Source organism: Eulemur rufifrons, unplaced genomic scaffold, assembly GCF_041146395.1.
Source record: "Eulemur rufifrons isolate Redbay unplaced genomic scaffold, OSU_ERuf_1 scaffold_346, whole genome shotgun sequence".
Classification (NCBI taxonomy): domain Eukaryota; kingdom Metazoa; phylum Chordata; class Mammalia; order Primates; family Lemuridae; genus Eulemur; species Eulemur rufifrons.
The window spans coordinates 48,139-60,543 of NW_027183128.1; the positions used below are offsets into that span (position 1 = coordinate 48,139).

The 12,405-nt window shown below is 43.7% G+C and overlaps 1 non-coding gene across 1 annotated transcript; it reads left to right on the forward strand.

The window, feature by feature from the left end:
- Positions 1 to 2,713: 2,713 nt before the first annotated feature.
- Positions 2,714 to 2,818, forward strand: LOC138380284 (small nucleolar RNA U13). The gene has a single exon (XR_011232686.1). It is a non-coding gene; the product is annotated as a small nucleolar RNA U13 (small nucleolar RNA).
- The last annotated feature ends 9,587 nt before the right edge of the window (positions 2,819 to 12,405 follow it).

A 12,405-nucleotide genomic window follows, 5' to 3' on the forward strand; every position in this document is an offset into this window, starting at 1 on the left:
AGACAATGTAAACATGGCAGTTTAACCTAACACGCACATCTCTGAGACGCGGTGGAAACTGGAAACCGGAGCACACGAAGAAAACCGACGCAGACACGGAAACGACAGGCAAAGTCCACACCAGCGGCAGACCCGGCCCGGAATCCATTTTTTTCCTCATTGTTATAATGAAACATTGAGCAAAATGACATTATTTAAGGACCTGTTATATACACGTTTACAGTTTTAAGTGTAGCTGTGAATTTTCATAGGTGTATAGTTACACCATCACCAAGTCGGAAAACAATCAGGTGGAGAGGAGACACGCATCGCCCGTGTTTTTATTTCAGCATATTACAGGGGTACAAATGTTTAGGTTACATATATTGCCTTTGCCCCGCCCAAGCCAGAGCTACAAGTGTGCCCATCCCCCAATGGTGCGCACCACACCCATGAGGTGTGAATATGCCCATCCCTCCCCGCCACCTGCCTGACACCCTAAGAATGTTGCTACCATATGTGCACATAAGTGTTGATCAATCAATACCAATTTGATGGTGAGCACATGGGAGCTTGTTACTGAATCCTAAACCTTTAACCACTGATGGGGGGTTACTTCCCCATCCCTTTGCCTTCGCTAGAAATTATACAAATAAAACACCATTTGCCTTATGAGTCCCTCTTATCAGATTTGATGCCACATTTGCAAAAGTGCCTAATGACATGAAACTGGCAGTATTCTTCTGAGTCTGATCCTTGGACAGAGCCCAGGACACGTGGTGACACATTCGGCCATCACACGAGAGACTCCATTGTTACGAGGTGTACGAGTTTGGGTAAGGCCCTGTGCTCCCTCTAAAATGGAAGGAATGATTTTGGGGAAATGGAGAAAGGATCAAATGAGATACTAACAACCACGAAATTGCATAATCTCTAAAATGGGAAGAGAAATTAGAACTAAAAAAGGGACAACGACTGGATTTCCTCTGTTCTTTGATAACACGCTAAGCTGTTACTCCCCACCTTCCACGACCTGTGCTGAAGTCTAAGCGTATGGAAATGGTACCTGCGAATAGAAAGTGGATCCTGGGGATTTGTGGGTCACTGGAACACAGTGTTTCCAGCCATTCCTCTTACAGAAAGACATTAAAAATTCCCCACCGTGCAGACGTCAAATATACCCCCCTTTTCACTAAATTACGCTATTACTCCAGCGATAAGCTCTGTCTGCAGCTCACCCCAACTATGCCTTGGATCACTGCCCTGAGCATCATAGCTCCTTTGGTATTTCAACCCGGACATCACAGCGGACTTGCACAGACACCACTCTGCTCGTAGGAAAACACCATGATGGGCCAGCACCGTGCAGATGACCAGTCCTTCCTCAAACTAGGAAAAACTCCATTTTAAATGGTGAACGTATTGCATCACTCACTCCGTACACCAGCAAAATGACACTACCAAATATCAAAGGCAGTTTGAAATCTTGAATGACATTGAACAGATACACCACAAACACCTGTGGCCCAAAGTAATGAGAAGTCTCAAGTCCTAGGATTGCATGTCCAAACTGAAGGTGACATATTACATGCACTAAAACTTCTACCCGATGCAAAAATGAAGATGAACTACACCTGTATGTTTACCTTTAGGGGAATCATGACTGCTAATCCCCAAAACTCAGGACTGGTGATATTGCTCCCTAATGTCTACGTCCACACTTGGCCAGTTCCTGAAAAGTGTTGAAGACGTATTAGATGTGGAAACAGAATGATCGGTGATGCTATCTTCACTGACGCCCCTACCCTCCGTAGAGAAGACACACACACACACACACACACACACTAGCTTTCTTATTATCTCACATGTCATCGTTTATTACTCTTTCCTTTAATCTCCATCCTGTGCTTTTCTTTAATCTTCATCCTAAATGCCAAAGTGATACCATTCATTCACCACCTCTTTTTTTCACAAAAATATAAGCACCACGATCGCAAAGATTTGTTTTTTCACGCCTCTGTATTCAGAGCCTGGAGGTCCTGGATTATTTGCATTTAATTCTGTATGTTTTTAGTCCACATCTAGCACAGGTCACTTCCATTTTCCCAAAGCTCCAGCTGTGACCCTGGGTTCCAGGAACTCACATGCATGATGTGGGCACTCTTGTTGAAAATCTTCACGTAGGGCTTTAGGATTTCAAAGCGGAAGGCGGGCGTCAGCAGGCGGCGGTGGCGGCTCCACTTGTCACCGGCACTCACCTCCTAAACCATGGGGATAGGAGGCCAGCAGTTGAGTCAGGACCCTCAAGCCCTGCTCTGTGGGGTGACCCGCAAGGTAGCTGTCACCTCCCCAGAAGGAGCCACAGCCTGTCCCCCCTGCAGCCTCCAGAGGCGGGTGGCCTTGGCAATGAGCTGTCTGTCTGGATTCTGCACAGATGGAGGGAATCTCTGCTTTCTCCTGCTCTTTTCCTCTCAAAGTCATGAAGAAGCAGAAAATCTGAAAAGAACTACAATAAGGAGATTGATTACATAATAAAAAACCCCCAACAACTGAAATCACAGGATGAAATATTTTAACTGGTGAAATATGCCACCAAACATTTAAAGAAAAATTAACACCAATCCTCCTCAAACTTTTTCAAAACATTGAAGAGGGAGGAAAGAGTGATGATTAGATGGGGCCCAGGGGGATTTTAGGGCAGTGAAATTCTTCTGTATAAGGCTGTGATGGTGCCATCTTTTTGTAGTTCATAATCAGCGTCATGACTGGGTCTTCACGCACATGTGTGAAATGCACCTCCCTCAGACTTTGTTATGATTGGCATACTGCCCATCTGACATGAACTTAGGAAAAAAAGATCATGATGGTGGCTACATGACACATGGATTTGTCAAAACCCATAAAACCACAGATCACAAAGAGGGAACCCTAAGGTAAAATACGGACTTTAGTTAGTAATAATGAATTGGTTCATCAATTCTCATCATCATCAAATGTTATATATTGCTTTATCAATTGTTAACATACCCTACATACAGTCTTGATGTTAAAAATAGGGGAAACTATGAGCCAGGAAGGAAAAACGTGGAACTCTTTGGATTCTCTGCTCAATTTTTCTGTCAAACAACTGCTGCTCTAAATAATACGGTCTGCAAGATTTAAAAAAGTGAACAAACTACCATTCCATGGAAGAGGCATTACTGAGTAAAAAGGAAACCTGACATATAATATCCAATACAGCTGCAGTTTCCAACCCCTGTCCATGGAAAAATTGTCTTCCATGAAACTTAAGGAACAGGGCGGGGGATGGAGGTGCAAACAGCAGGAGGTGAGCAATGGACAAGCAAGCAAAGCTTCACTGCTCCCAAGGCTGGCGTCATTGTTTCCTATCGCTGGCATCACTGCCTGAGCTCCACCTCCCCTCCCCACCCAGTAGAAAAATTGTCTTCCATGAAACCAGTCCCTGGTGCCAAAAAGGTTGGGGACTGCTGACGTACAGTATATCACTTGCATAAAAACATCCAAAAGCAAAATATGAGACACAGTTATGCATATACAGGTTGTAAAACTAAGAAAAGGAAATTAATGTACAATTCAAAATACTGGCACCATCAATATTTAGGTTCACTGTGTACAACTTTTTATGTATTTTCTGCATATGTTATATGTTTAGTAAGTTTCTAGAATGCAAACTGTATACACAAATAAAGCTCAGTATATTTTTAATTACTAGCAAAAACTCATTTGAATATAATTTTTTAGACAATAACATAGTATGTTAAAACCACTTTCTATTAATTTTCTTGAAATCCAAAAAAGTCTAATGAAGGATAAAAAATGATTATAATGCAAAAATTATACATTGGAAGACATCGATGTTACATGATATAAATGGAAAGACATCATAGGTCCTTAGAAAGGTGACTGCGTATCACCATGATGTAACCTCTTTGAAATAGATCAAATGTTTTAATATATTCCATGAAATTCAAAACCAGGTTTCTTTGTCACTGAAATTTTAAAACACAAATTCTAATAACGAAATAGAAGACAAATGACTAAGACGAGCCAAGATGCTGCGCAGAACATCCTGGTGTTCTAGGGAGTGTTATGAACTGAAAGTCTCCCTGGCCCCAAACTTCATACATTGAAATTCTGATCCCCAGTATCATGGTAATGGGAGGTGGCATCTCTGAGAGGGAATCAGGATTAGAAGATGTTCTGCGGTGGGCAGTAAAGTCTGAGGAAGCTGAGAGCCCAAAGAAAGAGAGTGACAGTTTAAAAAAAAAAAAAAATTTTTTTTTAATAGGAACTTATGAACAAAAGCCGTGTCTGGGGCACCGCTGAGAAAAGAGGTGAGCCTCAAACGATCCTCTAAATAGCTAGGACTACAGGTGCATACCGCTATGCCTGGCTAATTTTTAAAATTGGTATTAGAGATAGAGTCTCACTGTATTGCCCAGGCTGGTCTCAAACTCCTGGGTTCAAGTGATCCACCTGCTTCCCAAAGTACTGGGATTACAGGTATGTTCAGCCCTGTAAAACATTTATATTGCATTTTCACTTGGGGACAAAAACAATAATCACATTGTCAAAAAGATCAAAAGTAAAGTTGAAAGAACCCAAGCCCTGTAATCGATGCAATGGCTGAGTAAATTGGGCGACCAACAACTTCAGACAGTAGCATGTTTGCAACAGACTGAGGCAAAGAAACCACATAAAAAAACCCTTTCCAGCTTAACAATAATGGTACATTTGTTTGTTTGTTTGTTTGTTTTTCTTTTTTGTTGAGACAGAGTTTTACTCTATTGCCCGGGCTAGAGTGCCGTGGCGTTAGCCTAGCTCACAGCAACCTCAAACTCCTGGGCTCAAGGAATTCTCCTTCCTCAGCCTCCCAGAGTGTTAGGGTTACAGGCGGAGTTAGCTATTTAGATGAAGGTTATACCAGGAGACTCCTCCCAGCCCCAGGAAATCCAGCTGATCCCTCATCCCCACCCCATCAAAGCTGTCCTCTGGGAAGAATGACCCAAGGCTGATATTCACTAGACCCTCCAAGAGATTCAGCAGCTGTGGGCAACTTGGGGCAGCCGCAGGCAGTTCTAAAATCCAGGATCAGGAAAAGATAGAGTGGGCCGAGGACACATCACCCTGTAAAGTTTCCAAAGGGGAACCTCAACCCAAAGACATTCTGATAAAGGCGTGTGTGCCTAGGACTGATAGAAGCAGAGGCACAAAGATTTTTACAGCAGTGTCAAGTTGTTATTCTCTGCTTTCCTGTTATCTGAAATGTTCACAAGCAGTATTCAGAAACAGAACCCAAATATTTTAAAAAGAGTTATCCACTGCTCTGTGAAAAAAAGGATACATAATAAAATACTGCATCTGTTTGAGACAGACAAGGGACAAATAAATAAAGAACAACAGATAAATAAAACATTGTACAAAAAAGGACAAATAGTTGATAATGTTATGTATTGGAGAGGGGAAGTTGGCCTTTGGGAATGTAGGGAAGGAAACGGTAATTAAGGATTTTACTGCAGCCCTAGAAGAGTAAGGCCGGGGGAGCAGGGTCCATGACTTGAGATCCTGCTCCCCATACACATGGAGAATGCAGGGGAAAACCAGGCCCTCTGGGGAGTGTTAAAATAACTAAATAGGAGGCAAATAGACTGAACTGGCTATAGTGCCCTCGGTTCCTAGCCAAGGACACAGAAATCTGACTCAAATGCAATTCACGGATTTCCTGAGCCCAGGAGTTCGAGGCTGCAGTGAGCTATGATCACACCACTGCATTCCTGCCTGAGCGACAGAGTGAGACCCAGTTTCTTAAATAAATAAATACATTTCTAAAATGGGGGAAAAAAAACCAACCACAATTGATGTAAATTACTAACTTAGAGGGAAAAGAAATTTAACCTAATCAACCTCTCCAATTAACCTCTGATTACATAACCTGGAAATTTCCACACCTGGATACAACAAACAATGCAACTGTATCACAATAACCAATGAAGTATTTAATTTAGTTTGCTTGCTCTTGGCCTACTGAAGGAAATTAAAATATTTTACCCCAAAATATACTTTGACATATTTGGGAATGGCTTTTTAGAGAGTCAGCAAACAGAAGTAGCTCTGTACAGCTGTCTATTGTGGGGGTGACAACTACCCTTGTCCAAATTCTAAGAAAGATTAACTGAGCCTGAAACCTTTAAAGGTCTAAAAGAAATCAGTTACCATCAGTTCCCTCTGAGAAGTGTTACCTGTAAGGGCGGCAGGGCCTCCTTCCTGTTCCAGTCTTTCTGGCCAGGTCTGGGGCAAAAGAATCGCTGCAGCGATCCTGTCATCTCAGAGCAGGAGAGGAGCCCAGACCCGGCCAGACTGGAACAGGCTGGAGGTCTGATGTCCTCCTGGGGTCGGGAATTTGGGATGGGGCAATGGCCAAGGCTTCTTCACATACCCCTCCTCCTCCTCACAGTGAGGAAATGCTCCCTCCTCCAAGTCCTTCATTTTCACCAGCAGGAAACTCACTCGGAGTCAGTTTCAGCTTCAGACCTAAATAAACCATCGATTTCATAAACCGTTTCTCCAGCAGACGGCCCGACACGGCAAACAAGCCTGACAGTCACAAAGTTTCTTCATATTTACAAATTATGACCCAAAGTCTGACCCCAGCGACCCTATGCATGCCAAAACCAAAAACACTGTCCAGGAAATGGCCCCAGGCGCCAGAGGTACAACTTCAGAGACACAGAAACCCCCAACCGCATCTGCACGTGGGTCCCCTGCTGTCCAGTGCTCTGGGGCTTCTCAGAGTCCACACTCCTGCTGGGTCTGTCCTGGGCAGCTGGAGCTCCCTGCAGGGAGCTGCCCGGGAAGCCTGAGGGGAGCCCCCATGTCCCTCCCTTTGCAGGACCAAGACTAGCCTAAGCTTAGAGTCACGGTCCTCAGACCTCCAGCTTATTCACTGGCCTCACACCAACATGGACACGTTAAGAGTCAAGTCCCTTAATCCTATTGTTTGAGTAAGAAACCAACAGAGTCTTTACCTCCCTTCTGTGTTTAATTATAAAGTAGAGGAAGAACATGCTAAAATACTTTATATGGATCAAAAAGCTGGCAAATAATTATTCCTGTGAGAAAAACAAAATATGCCACCAAACTATTATTTTCCCTTAACACAAAGGAGAATCACCTCCTTGAGAATGCCATAGAGGTCATGGCTTTTATGATTGAAATAGTATCAGTGAAAGTCTGACCTTGCGAAAAGAGACAAATGTGCATGGACCCAGTTATGTCTGACCTTGCCCCGCTCACAATGAAACATCCCTATAGAAATCAACTGAAACCAAAGGGTTAAAATTGTGCTAGACAAGATATGGTCATAGTTAAGAATTAACCACCTTAGGCCGGGCGCGGTGGCTCACGCCTGTAATCCTAGCTCTCTGGGAGGCCGAGGTGGGCGGATCGTTTGAGCTCAGGAGTTCGAGACCAGCCTGAGCAAGAGCGAGACCCCGTCTCTACTAAAAATAGAAAGAAATTATATGGACAGCTAAAAATATATATAGAAAAAAAAAAAATTAGCCGGGCATGGTGGTGCATGCCTGTAGTCCCAGCTACTCGGGAGGCTGAGACAGGAGGATCGCTTGAGCTCAGGAGTTTGAGGTTGCTGTGAGCTAGGCTGACGCCACGGCACTCACTCTAGCCTGGGCAACAGAGTGAGACTCTGTCTCAAAAAAAAAAAAAAAAAAAAAGAATTAACCACCTTCTTTTTTTTTGAGACAGAGTCTCACTCTGTTGCCCAGGCTAGAGTGCCATGGCATCAGCCTAGCTCACAGCAACCTCAAACTCATGGGTTCAAGCGATCCTTCTGCCTCAGCCTCCAGAGTAGCTGGGACTACAGGCATGTGCCACCATGCCCGGCTAATTTTTTCTATATATTTTTAGTTGTCCAGATAATTTCTTTCTATTTTTTTTGGTAGAGACGGGGTCTCACTCTTGCTCAGGCTGGTCTCGAACTCCTGAACTCAAACGATCTGCCTACCTCGGCCTCCCAGAGTGCTAGGATTACAGGCATGAGCCACCACGCCTGGCTGAGACAGAGTCTTGCACTGTCACCCGGGCTACAGTGCTATGGTATCAGCCTTGCTCACACCAACCTCAAATTTCTGGGTTCAAGCGATCCTCCTGCCTCAGCCTCCCGAGTAGCTGAGACTACAGGTGCACACCATGATGCCCAGCTAATTTTTTCTATATTTAGTAGAGATGGGGTCTCACTCTTGCTCAGGCTGGTCTCAACTCCTGAGCTCAAGTGATCCTCCCTCCTCGGCCTCCTAGAGTGCTAGGATTATAGGCGTGAGCCACTGCGCCAGCCCAACCAGCTTCTGCCCCCTCCACTGCTTCCCTATAATTGCTTACTGCTTAAGAGTTGGTTGGGTCACAAGATTTATAACTTTTCGTAATCACTTCTATGCATAACAGATCTGTTATAAGACCCAAGACTGTCTTTAACATGTTTCCCAGACACTGCATTCCTATGGGCCCACTAACACCCACTGAATCAGTGGTCTAAGCCATGTGACTGACTCAATGGGTCCTATGACCCCTACTGAGCGACTGACTCAGCCCAAGGCACTTTTTACATTCCTGATTTGACCCCCAAAACAATCAATCAGCAATGCCGATCCCCTTCCCCTGCCCCCCCTCATCAAATTCCCCTTAAAATCCCCAGCAGAAAGCAAAGAAATGTAACAGGATTACATTTTCTATACCAGCCTAACTTATGGGGTACAATAATTTAATTTGTTACAGTTTGTTTTCTTATCTGTGATGTTTTCTTTTCTTTATAGCTGGTTTCATTTCCTTTCCAACTTAACATTTCATCTTAAGACAATGTGAGGCCGAGCGTGGTGGCTCACGCCTGTAATCCTAGCACTCTGGGAGGCCGAGGCGGGAGGATCGCTTGAGGTCAGGAGTTCAAGACCAGCCGAGCAAGAGCAAGACCCCATCTCTACTAAAAAAATAGAAAGAAATTGTCAGGACAACTAAAAATATATATATGTAGAAAAAATCAGTCAGCCATGGTGGCGCATGCCTGTAGTCCCAGCTACTTGGGAGGCTGAGGCAGAAGGATCGCTTGAGCCCAGGACTTAGAGGTTGCTGTGAGCTAGGCTGACACCACGGCACTCTAGCCAGGGCAAAGGAGCGAGACTCTGTCTCCAAAAAAAAAAAAGAAAAGAAAATATTAAGACAATGTGAGAGCCATGAAGTCTGTGTGTGAGAAAGGTAAGAGTGAAATTAATCTATAATGAACATCAACAAAAAATAGGGAAGGGGTCTTCCCTAGCTCCCTTAGTCATTTACAACATTTTAACAAACAGCGTAGGTGACAAAGAAGGCTCTCTAATCAGAGAAACAAAGATTACAATTGCCTTGGGAATAGTCCCAAAATCCCATTGCTTTAAGGCTCAAAATAATTCAGAGTTCCATCAGCTTAGATCCTCTTGCCTCAGCCTCAGGAGTGGCTGGGACTATAGGCGCACTCCCCCTGCCCCCACCCCTCCCTCACAACTCAGGCTGGTCTCAAACTCCTGCCCTCAACCAATCCCACCTCAGCCTCCCAGAGTGCTAGGATTTCAGGCTCCCAACCCTCACCAGCTTAGATTTTGAAAAACTCACTTTCACAGCCCCTAACAGTCTTCAGGTCACATTTCCTCCTGTCCTTTTCTTCAAGATGGAGGGATCCCAGGGACTGGACCTGAGCTGCTCTCCTTTACCCCTGAGAGGGTGTGTGATCCCGTCCTGTTTGGAGAACCCATCCTGCTCTTTCCCCTTTACGTGTAATTAGTGTTGGATCATCTCTGTGCTTAGCTTAGATTCTCTTCCCTCTGGTGTTGGGGAAAAGGAGACACATCTGACCCATCTATGTGTGTTTGCAAAACAAGTGACAGCAAATAGTCATTTCAGTTCCTAGGCACCGGGCTCACACGGGGTGGAGAGATCAAAGCCCTTCAGGGGGAATGCTTCTGGACAGATCACAGGTGATTAAATTCCCTAAAAGTAACAGCTTTCCTACTGAAGAAAATTTAAAGTGTTTCTAGTTAAACCATTCCCTTATCGAGCCACCCAATGTTTTCTTGTAATATTGATGATCCTGTTAGTTACCCTGATATTCTTTAACTAATGCATACTGAATAGTGTGGCACTTTAGCTTCTGTAGCCTGAACTCCTGGAATCAAGTGATCTTCCCACCTCAGCCTCCCCCAAGTAGCTGGCTCTACAGGTGAGAGCTATGGCTCCCCACTTGCACTTAATTTTTTAAAATGTTTCCTTTAAAGCCCAAAGAACACTTTTCCCCCTAAACAGTCTGAGTTGATTCATGAAAATGGTTCACTATTTACTTGACCCAGAAAAACTGCACAAAATCATGCACATTGAAAGGCTGAAATCTTCGGATTCACTTTAATAACACTCCTGAAGCTGCCCAGGCCCTCAAGGGTATGCAAATAAAAAAAGCCACCAAGTATCTGAAAGATGTCCCTTGATTGAAACAATGTGTAACGTTCCATTGTTAGCAGGGTGAAGTTGGTAGGTATGCCCAGGTCAAACAGTGGGGTTGGACACAGGGTCTGTGGCCCAAAAGGGCACTGAATTTTTGCTGCACATGCTTAAAAATGCAGAAAGTGATGCTGAACTAGAGATTAGATATAGATTCTCTGGTCATCGAGCACACGCAGGCGAACAAAGCACCCGAGATTCGACAACAGACGTGCAAACGTCATGGTCAGATGGACCCATCCATGAGCCTCCCCTGCCACACTGAGATGGTCATTACTGAAAAGGAACAAATTGGTCCCAACCCAGAAGAGGAGGCTGCACAGAAGAAAAAGATATCCCAGGGCCTGTGAGGTGACCCACACCTGTAATCCTAGCACTCTGGGAGGCTGAGGCAGGAGGATCGCTTGAGCCCAGGAGTTTGAGGCTGCTGTGAGCGAGGCTGACACGGCAGCACTCTAGCCCGGGCAACAGAGTGAGACTGTCTCAAAAATAAATAAATAAATAAAATAATGACTCAATTAATAAAAAATAAATAAATTTTTTTAAAAAGAAAGATAGCAGAGAAGAAAACAAAATTTATGGCATGGAAATAAATTCAGCATCAAGTAAATGTAAAAAAATAAAACAGAGCAACCAAAATCACCCTAAAATAAAAATGGCATACTGTACTAAATAAATAAGTATTTTTGATACCTCTCTGATAAAAGTTGGCAGTGACAGACAAAATGAAAATAAGTGTTGCTGATTGGCAGGTTCTGTGTTCAGCACGTGTAGGGACGGACTCTTGTCACTAGGGCACAAGTAATTCACCAGGGCAACCTCCAGGCTGGGCCTGTGGAATTGGCAGCACCCGTGCAGCTAAAGCAGAATTCTCGAGCAGGTAGTTGCAGAATCACATGCCACAGTGACAAGAAAATACTTGGTCTTTAATGGTTTACGTGTGAAATTGCACTTTGTTTCACATTTCTCAGTGTCTGGTGTTGACTTGTTAGTGAGATGATCATAGAGACAGGAAATTCTTCTGTGTTTCTTTTAGATTACTGATGTTGACTGAAGAAAAAATTAAACTTTTTAAAGAACGAAAGTTACATTTATTTAGAAGTGTCACTGAGAACTATAGACCAAGGAGGCCTAGAACCTGAGAGCAGTTCAGTTCTGCTAGACTGCTCCAACACAGTATTTCAGTTCAGGTTATGTTGTGAACTAAAAATAAAACCCTAAGCTCCCTGCCAACTAAATGGATCCCCTCTTGGCCAAGGGGACGCCAGAAGAGCCTTAAAACTGAGTTTTCGGCCAAGAAGAGAAGAGAAGTTGGACACGCCTTGTTCTGCCCCTGCCCCTTTGGAGTTGAGATTAACTGCAAACAGGACCTAACACCATGCAAGGCAAAGGCTCAGGCATATCTAGCAGCCCCTAAAGTTTCATTAAATGGGTTTTTATTTACCCAGAATAATGCGGCTTACTTTGCAACCAGACATGGCAGATAGTAGACCTTTATCTTAACTCAAGCATTCCTATCTACGGGCTCCAAATCTTTAGACAAAGCTTTATTTCCTTAACTAATTACAAACCAAACACTCTCTGAACTCTCCTATAAGCTATAAGCCTCTGCTTTGAGATATCCCACCTTTTTGGGCCAAACCAGTGTATACTTTCCATGTATTGATTTATGATTTTTTCCTACAATTCCCACTTCCTTAAAATGTGTAAAATCAAATGTAATCTGGCCACCTCGGGTGCATTTTCTCAAGACCTCTTGAGATATGTTCCCTGAGTCAAGGTCACTCATATTGGCCTTAGAATAAATTCTTTTACATTATTTTACAGAGTTTGGTTTTTTTCTGTTAACAATATACAGGTGCTGAAGACTAT